The sequence below is a fragment of the Lutra lutra genome, chromosome 3 (genome assembly GCF_902655055.1).
Source record: "Lutra lutra chromosome 3, mLutLut1.2, whole genome shotgun sequence".
In the NCBI taxonomy this organism is placed as follows: Eukaryota; Metazoa; Chordata; class Mammalia; order Carnivora; family Mustelidae; genus Lutra; species Lutra lutra.
Window position 1 is genome coordinate 79,424,462 of NC_062280.1, and position 9,782 is coordinate 79,434,243.

The following is a 9,782-nucleotide window of genomic DNA, read 5'->3' on the forward strand; positions in this document are numbered from 1 at the left end:
CCCCAAAAGCCATGGACAAGAGTTCCAGTGGTATTTATCCCCATCTTTAGATGCAGGGAAACCCTAGCTGGCATGCAAGGACCACAGGTAGTGAATCTCTACTATGAAATGTGCCTGAAGTTTTAAAAACACATTTATTAAAAATGGCTCATTTTTTCTCTTCTTTTTTTTTTTAAGATTTTATTTATTTATTTGACAGACAGAGATCACAAGTAGGCAGAGCAGCAGGCAGAGAGAGAGAGAGAGAGAAGAGGAAGCAAGCTCCCTGCTGAGCAGAGAGCCGATGTGGGGCTCGATCCCAGGACCCTGGGATCATGACCTGAGCCAACGGCAGAAGCTTTAACCTACTGAGCCACCCAGGTGCCCCCAAAATAGCTCATTTTTAAAAATCATGTTTTTTTCTTTCCTTTTTCTTTTTTTTTTTTTTTTTTTGAGTAGATGATCTTGCTCGACTTTGAGTATCCACAGGCCTGAGTTTGGTTTAGGAAGAGTATAGATAAATCCAAGGAGAACAGAGATAATATTTAACTGTCCATGTTCAAAAATAAGATTTTGCAGATTTAAAAACTGAGCTATTATCTTCAGAAAGGATTCTCTAAATTCCTTTATCTTTCTCTTTGACTTCTCTTTCTTTTTAACTTAGGCTTGCTTTGCTGCTCCAGACAGTGTCCAAGACATCTAGGTAGGAAGAGGAAATGGGTAGACCCTGCTTTTTCAGACCCTGGGAAGAAAAGCACAAAGATGTTCATGTTGGGGCTGGACGTGGAGGTCCTCAGGAGGAGGAATTGTAGGTATGTGTGGTAATATCAAGGGCAGAAGGGCTCCTCCAGCGGTATTACTGTCCTTTCTCTTTATTAGGGTTCTATCAATAGGCTCTCTCTTGGTTCTCCCACATTAAACTTGGGGCACAGACACAGGAATGTAAACTTGACAACAAAATGGGGTAGGATCATGTAGGGATTTGAAGTTAAGATTTCTCATGTTGTGTGAGCTCTGGAATTCTAGCCAGCTTGCCAAAAGGTCCTCCATGGTGGGGTGGACCCGTTGGCTAGGAGCCTGATGGAAGATGAGGCAGAAGATCTGGGGCCTGTAGCCAGCCAGAGTTGAATGAACACGAAACCAGTAAAGGGGATCTGGACCGAAGATTGCCAGTCACATATGCTGTGTCAGAGCACTTTGATTTAGTCATATGTCATATGAGTTGGCTGTCAAGGAACTGTTTTAAGTAGTGAAAGAGCCTAAACTTTATAGAAGATTGGACATTTATCCCAATATCTATCTCTCATCTAACATTATTATCCATGTGCATATTTTTGCTCACCAACAGGTAGAAACTTAGACCAGAGTCATCATCTATGAGATAAAGAAATGACATTTTCTCTGCACATCAGATTTATAGTGATATTTAAAGTTTGTGACTCATCTACATATATACAACTATTATCTCTTATTAGAATTTATCATAGTTCTGGTACTTAGCGAATTTTCCTCACAAGGTATTTTGAAACTTTGTGGGGATGTAGCCAAGGAAAACCTGTCCTCCATATTCTGTCATTGTACTTGCCTCTTTCTTTCCTTCTTTTTTTTTTTTTAAAGATTTTATTTATTTATTTGACACAGAGAGAGCACAGACAGGGGGAGAAGCAGGTTGGAGAGGGAGAAGCAGGCTCTGCACTGAGCAGGGAGCCCGATGTGCGGCTTGATCCCAGGACTCTGGGATCCTGACCTGAGGTGAAGGCAGACGCTTAACCACTGAGCCACCCAGGTGCCCTGTATTTTCCGCTTTTATTGACTGATTTTTGTCCCTAGCTGTCTAGAGCCTAAAGAAATAGGTGTCTGGCAGTGATGGTGTCCTGGGTATGAGGAGGAAATTTTAAATGAGATAGTTCTCCATTCTTAAACTGGCTCTTCATTTCCATATTAGCTTGAGGATTCTTACACTCTGAGGATACTAGTGAGAATTTTTTTTTTTTTTTTTTAGATTGCATTTCTGCCTTCTATTATTTTTTATCCATCCAGGGTAAGTTTCTCCCTTTACTCAGTTTCCATTAGATATCTGGTGAGTTTTGGATGAGCAATCATGTTTTTGAAACAAGGAATATATTGATTCATAAAAACACCTGGTATGGAATCTCCTTTGAAAAACATCTATCTTGAATGGGATACAAGACTGACTGCAGAATTTTGGCTCCATTGCTGGCTAGCTTGGAGCCAAACCTCACAATTTTCAAAGCAGTGGTGATTTCACGGGGTTGGGGGGGGTGGTAATCTGGCTGCGATTGTAACACAGATCCCATAACAAAGCACCACAGACTAGCTGACTTAACAGAAACATTTGTTCTCACTATCCTGGAGGCTGGAAGTCTGAGATCAAGGTGTTGGTTTCTTCAGAGCCCTCTCTCCTTGGCTTGTAGATGGCCTTCTTTTCCTTCACATGGTTTTTCCCTCTATGTCTGTGTCCTATCTCCTCTTCTTATAAGGACACCAGTCTTACTGGATTAGGGCCCACCTGTAATCTTAACCTAATTACATCTTTAAAGGCCCGATCTCCAAGTATGGTCGCGTTTGGAGGTACTAGGGTTAGGATTTCAACATATGGATTTGGGAAGGACACAGTTCAGCCTATGACAGTGATCTTCACTGAGTTTTACTCCTGGGAGCACCTGTCATCCTTGTTTAACTCTTTGGGTACATTAAGTTATTTTGGGATTCTTGCAGGCTTGCCCCGCCTATGTCCCCAGCCCAAACACTCGAATTAATAAACCTTCCCAAACAAATCTTCCACTGTCTTTAGTGGAAAGTCCTTGCAGCTCCAGCTGGAGATGAAGCTACAGCCTTCCTGAATGGGTATTTGTTTCCGGAGAAAGCCAGCATCCCCTTTTATAGCCTCCTCACGTACGGAAGCTGAGCTGTTTTGGTTTTGTAAGACTGGGTTTATAAATATAAATCCTTCTTTTTCCATCTTCCAGAAATTTGTTAAAATACCAGACTACTAAATCCGTAGAAAGCATCCTTTCTTGACTCCACAGTGCCCTGGGTTTTGTTTTCCTCTTCTTTTGTTTGTTTACATTTGTAATTTCTTTTTTTTTTAAATTTTTATTTATTTTTTTAATTTCTTTTTGGTCTTCCAGAATTCATTGTTTATGCACCACACCCAGTGCTCCATGCAATTTGTGCCCTCCATAATACCCACCACCAGGCTCACCCAACCTCCCAACCCCCGCCCCTCCAAAACCCTCAGTTTGTTTCTCAGAGTCCACAGTCTCTCATGGTTCATCTCCCCCTCCAATTTCCCCCAACTCCCTTCTTTTCAGTTTACATTTGTAATTTCAAAGGGCATTTGGGAGGGAGAAGAGGAAGATGTGTGCTTTGTATGGCACATTGAACTCGAAGTTAACTATAAAATTTTAAACTATTATATTTGTATTTTCTATTTGTGGCTTATATACAAACATTTTAGGTTGTTTCTTTTTTTTTTTTTTTAAGATTTTATTTATTTATTTGACAGACAGAGATCACAAGTAGGCAGAGAGGCAGGCCCCCTGCTGAGCAGAGAGCCCTATGCGGGGGCTCAGTCCCAAGACCCTGGGATCATGACTTGAGCTGAAGGCAGAGGCTTTAACCCACTGAGCCACCCAGGCACCCCTGTATGTTGTTTCTTAATCCTCAAGACGGTTTTGAGAATTAGCTATGACTGGGCTGATCTCCTGAAATCTTAGTGTCTTCATTGACACTTTAAAGGTGATGATTGTAAAGATACTCTATATATCACAGAGCTATTAGGATACAAAGAGATCAGGTATGTAATTTAGATACAGTGCCTGGTTTATAGCAGACGCTCTGAAAATATTAGTTTATTTGTCCATACTAAGTCTTATAGTATTTTTAAGCTCCAGGCAACTATGCCCACAGCACATTTATGGCATTACAGCAAACTGCAATGTCCTTTCATTCTCTTTCCTGAAGGGCTTTTGTGTATAGGTCCCTCTGCTACTGGCTTATTTAGTATGTAAAATTCCTCTCCTAAGGATTAGCTTATATTAAGAATATTAATTATATTATCATATATTTATAATATGTATTAAAAATAATAAAAGTTCTGGGGCGCCTGGGTGGCTCAGTCAGGTAAGTGTCTGCCTTTGGCTCAGGTCATGATCTCAGGGTCCTGAGATTGAGCCCCATGTTGGGGTCCCTGCTTAGTGGGGAGTTTGCCTTTTCCTCTTCCTTTACTTCTGTGATCTCTCTCACTCTCGCTGTCTATCAAATAAATACATAAAGCATTTAAAAAAATAATAAAATTTCTGAAACTGGGTCCTGCAAGACACTGTCAAATAGAATATTGTTCAAATGTTTTTTCCTTCTACAACTATATCCCTTTGAGATGATTAAATATAGTGTTTGTGGCCATTGAACATAAGGAAAAAATGCCCTCTTTTAGTATTGTTTCTTAAGCTAATCACATTTAATTCATCTTGTTTCCATGTTCAGGAATTTTGCGAAATTGAGCACTGTGGACTCACAGCACAATCAAAACCTTATAATGCTCTTGGGTCATATTTGTTTCATTTGCCTCTTTTGCTTTTTTCTCTATCACCCTTTACTTTCTGATGTGTCTCTTGGGCTTGAATTACACATCTGAATATACAGAGTGGATTTGGTGTACCAGGGATTTTTATGTGCCCTAGTCACAGATCTGCTGTGCTATGTGACTCGTGTTTCCAGACCAGTTCATAATCCTAAGTGAGGGAGAGATCTGTGTTCAGGGTTGTTGCATTTCACAAGAATGGAGAATTGGATGAAAGCTCAAAGCACATTATCTGTTAGTTTTTAAAACCCTGAGCATTTCAAGGGAAACATAATCCATATGTATCTCATCTATTTACAACTTTCCTTATCAAAATATTATGCTATTGAGCTCAGAGGTGCCCAGGATGTCAGTTAAGCTTTTTGAAGATTTCTCATTTAATTGTGTAATAGGAATCATGTTTTGGCAAGGAAAAGAGGCTCTGTCCCTTCTAAATTCTCTATCTCTCAAAATTTAGTTGTCTTTATCATCCCCAAATCAAGAGATTTAAGACACAGATTTATTTTAAATTATTAAAAATGAGCTAATGCTATTATAGGTATATAAATAAGAAAAAAGAGAGAGGGCACCTAGGTGTCTTAGTCATTTAAGCATCTGCCTTTGGCTCCAATCATGATCCCAGGTTCATGGGGTCATGGCCCAAGGGTCCTGGAATCAAGCCCCATGTCAGACTCCCTGCTCAGCAGGGGAGTCTGCTTCCCCCTCTCCCTCTGCCCATGCTCTTGTGCTCTCTCTTGCTCTGTTTCTCAAATAAATAAAATCTTTAAAGAGAGAGAGAGAGAAAGAGAATCTTTCTCTCTCTCTCACTACTGTGTTGACTTAGAAATCTTAAGGGGAAAGAAGACTGTAGAAGATAATTTTATTTCTAAACAAAGAATCCTTTGGAAGCAAACCAAATAACTACAGGATATCTTTCATCAACATCAGAGAACATAAAGAGGGTGTGGATATTCAAATTATTACAAATCAGTTTTGAATTATAACATAGGCAAATTCTTACTGATTTTACCATAGTAGTTAATTTAATATAAAAATAAAATTCTCACTAGTGTTGATAACTTCACCAGGTGACTTTTGGAAAACTTTTTAATTTTGTTGTTTTATCCTCTGGAAGAATTCCTGTGTATGCTCATATTTGTAGTTTACAAAAATGGCTGTTATGGGTTAATGTTTTCATTTACTGTATTATCCTACAAACTACATGCTCAAAAACTCTACCAGAAAAGATGTGATTTCAATTTAAGTGAGATTTTTTTTTAGTGTGTTGTTTTTGGTAAATTCTTAGATTTTGCATGATAGTCCAATGCAGAATTCATTTGTCTTACTTTCTTCTTGCATTCAGGTTTTCCCAGCTGTGCATGAATTTTCATTTTGGCTCTGCTATGTGACATCAGGCATTAAGCAACCTCTCTGAGCCTGTTTCCTAATATATTAAAAAAAGAAGGGTAAGAACTATATGCCTCACAGAGTGTTGTGAAGATTAAATACGATTTCCAGTATATACTGCTGTGGTCACTGATGCTATTACTAGTAATGATGGCAACAAATTTCCCCATTCAGAATAATTTCCTTAAAATTTTTTTTTTATTTGAGTATAGTTGACATACAGTGTTACATTAGTTTCAAGTGTACAGCACAGTGATTCAACTTCTTTATATATACTGTGCTCACAAGTGTAGCTACCTTCTGTTACCACACAATGCTATTATAATACCATTGACTATATTCCCTAGGCTGTGCCTTTTATTCCCGTGATTTATTCATTCCATAACTGGAAACCTGCATCTCCCACTGCCCTTCACCCTGGAATGATTTCAATAGTTATATTTGTTCTATTGCTGCATGTACTTTGTTATCTGAAAGTCATACCATTTATTTGAGAACAAAGTATCATTTTCACATTCCTTTCCAGAGATTTTTTTTTTTTTTGTAACTGTTGTTTTTACTTCGTTGGTGATTTTTAAAAAATAGCTTCTATGGCAGAATCAAACTGAATTTATCATCATGATGAATAGATTCAAATACAAATCAAAAGGCAGTACCATTTTAAAAAAGAAAGATTTTATTTATTTATTTGAAGGAGAGAGAGAGAGAGAGCCAGACCAGGAACACAAGCAGGGGGAGTGGGAGAGAGAGAAGCAGGCTTCCCGCTGATCAGGGAGCCCGATGTGGGGCTGGATGTGGGGCTCGATCCCAGTGGGATCATGACCTGAGCCGAAGACAGATGCTTAATGACTGAGCCACCCAGGCACCCTAAAAATACCATTTTTAAGAGTATCATTTCCATATTTCTGGGTTGTAGTGGAAAGAGATGAGCACCAGCGTTCCCTGTCAACGTTGCGTGAGTTCCAAGAAGTTAAGGCCTTTTCCTCCTCTCATAACCAAAGGACAATTTAAAAAGAAGTGTTAAAGTGAGAATTTTTCTTTTTTTATAAAAGTAAAGAAAAAGAAAAATCAAATAAAAAATTGCTGCCAAGGGGGAAAGAGAATTGGAGAACTGTGACAAATCCCTCTGGGGTCCAGATTGTTGGCGCAATGAGGAGAGGTTAGAGTGAATGGAACAATGGGAAATCAGTCATGAGCCTGAAGTGAATCATTTGGCTTCTGAACAAAAGGGGGAAGAACCAATATTTTAGAAAGGGTAGAAAGCCCAGGGAGCTGGTGCAGAAGTAAGTTCCTTTATTCAAGAACAAAAAGTCAAAGAGAATTAATAGATGATTTACTGGAGCCTGTCTGGCATCTGAGAAAGACTTACATGTTATAAAGAGGTTTCCTTTCCCAGATAATTGAAACAATGGTAAAAAATATTGCGTTTAAGAAAATATTTGATAATATATTTTCAGGCTTTTGAATATATTGCTTAATTTCCTTCACAATTATAAACGCAGGGGTCTTTCTAAATCTAATGAGTGTCTGACTGTGTTGTTTTTGGTTTACCGAGAGATTGCCATTTTCCCCCTCAATTGCTTTAATTATAGTAGAGCTGGGTGTGCATTTTTATTTTCCATTTCCTATACTGTGTGACAGGAAATGTAATAAAGTCTTTGAATGATTGTGTAATAATAAATAAACAGAACTGTTGCTTAAAAAGCTGTACTGCTATTAGCTAACTTGAAATGAGTGCTTATCTGTTATAAGTCTGGATTCTATGTGTGGAGGGTGTTTTGGAGGGGTCAGCGTATAATGTAGAGAAGTGTAGGTTGAATGAAAGTTGAAGAATCCCTTTGAGTGGGTTATGAATGTACTATAAAGCCCTTTTCCTATGAAGTAATTGAGTGAATTGCTTGCTGGATTTGGAAATCAGCATTGTTCAGCTGCCCATAAAGGGAGATTTTCCATTATACTAACAAATAAAATGATTGGAAGAGGGTAGGTAGAGAGGAGATTTAGGTATCTGACTAGGAGAGTGTAGAAAAGGCCAGTGCTGAAAATATCAGATTCATAAAAACGTTTTTTTGTTGTTGTTGTTGCTCTGGGTGGAGTGCCCAAATCTGATACCCAAATTTTAGTCATCATCTTTATGGACTATATTTCTCTCTCTCTGGGCCAAAACAGAGGGCATGCTGGAGCAAGAAGAAAGAAAGAGAGACCCAGTCAATGTGTGGCTACCTTATGCTATGCTAGACAAAATCACAAGGTAAGACTCTTAGTTGACAAAGTTTGCCATTCAACTTAGCAAAAATATTTAACCGCTCACTCCAAGTAGGCATAAATCTGTGTAAATAGGAAGAACAGGGACCTGGGATCCTAGACGGAGCCTGGCATCTGGTCTTGATGCTGCATCTAACTCACTGTGCAAATTGAAGTATGTCACATAATTTTAATTGGGTCTCAGTTTCTCCATTTGCCAAGTAAGTTGATCTTTTTGAGTTCTAAGATTCTCCGATTCTGTAATTCATGTTGAAAATGTTAGAAAGTGTCATAAATAAGTTACAAATAAGATACTATGGAATGTCAGAAGAAGAAATTTCTTACAATTTTGAGCTTAATGGAAGACCTTGTAGATACCAGTTTCACATGTAGAGATGAAGGAACATACCTTCAAGTCAGAAGGAAGTGCAAACATATGGAGAAGAAAAGGGTAAGGTGTAACAGAGAACAAGGAATTAAACTTCTTAAGAGCCCGTTGCTTTTTCTTTTAAAGAGAGGCAGCCTTTATTAAAAAACACACATGACACACAAAGAACCTCTCTAATAAAAAAGTCTTAGGTAAATGGGAATCAAAGGTTAAAGTGAAAAAGAAATTCTGTTTCTGATATCCAAAAAAATATAATCTCACTGAATAAAACTTGTACAATATAAAAATTATAGGTATGGGAATAAAACTCATGTGTAATTCCAACATGCAGAGATAATTACTATTAATATTTTGATATCTTGGTGTACTTCCTTCTAATCTTTATTTTATGCATAAATATACATATATTTGTATAATTATGCTCCCATTGTACACATTATTTCAGGACCTATTTTAGATCTTAATATATCATACAGGATTCTTCCCACCTGGTTCCTTTTTGGGAAAATTTAATTCTGGGCTTCTCAGTCTGCTTTGTCAGGAATCAGCCTGGTCCTTAATGATACTCTAATCAGTTTCAGGAGAAAGTGCATGTTAAGATTTGGTCATAACAGGAATATTTATTAAGATAAGATTGGTATTTTTTTCTCCAAATAATCAATTCACTTGCTGTTACATTCTAGCTTCCTGGAGGACAAGGATGAACCTCCTGTCCCACAAAGGATTGGACTTGACATGGAGTAAGTGCTCATATTTGCTGAACTGTACTTTTAGTGTAAATGGTCCTTTTAGAGGAAGGACAAATGCCCAATGTCTTTCCTGCTGGCAGCTAGACAAAACTTTTGTGCATTTGGCAATTCCTGATCAAAAACACTATTGCTTTATTTGCCTGGTATTTTCTTATATTTAGTATATATATATATATATATATATATATATATATATATATACACACACACACACACACACATACATACATACATATATAAAATACCTAGTATCTATATCTATATCTACACTGTAAAAATATATATAGGAAAAAGCTAAATCTGACTTAAAGAAAAACATTAAGTAACTAATAGGATACAAGTGTGATGAGGATATGGCAAAATTGTGAAGGTTGAGCCTAAATGACAAATATTTAGAAATACAACTCTACCAGATTTCCTGAACCAAACA

The 9,782-nt window shown here is 37.7% G+C and overlaps 1 long non-coding RNA gene across 1 annotated transcript; it reads left to right on the plus strand.

Annotated features, from left to right (window-relative positions):
- The first annotated feature begins 642 nt into the window (after positions 1-642).
- Positions 643-9,342, plus strand: LOC125095898 (uncharacterized). Its single transcript, XR_007125995.1, has 3 exons — positions 643-791; positions 8,141-8,222; positions 9,287-9,342. It is a non-coding gene; the product is annotated as an uncharacterized LOC125095898 (long non-coding RNA).
- The last annotated feature ends 440 nt before the right edge of the window (positions 9,343-9,782 follow it).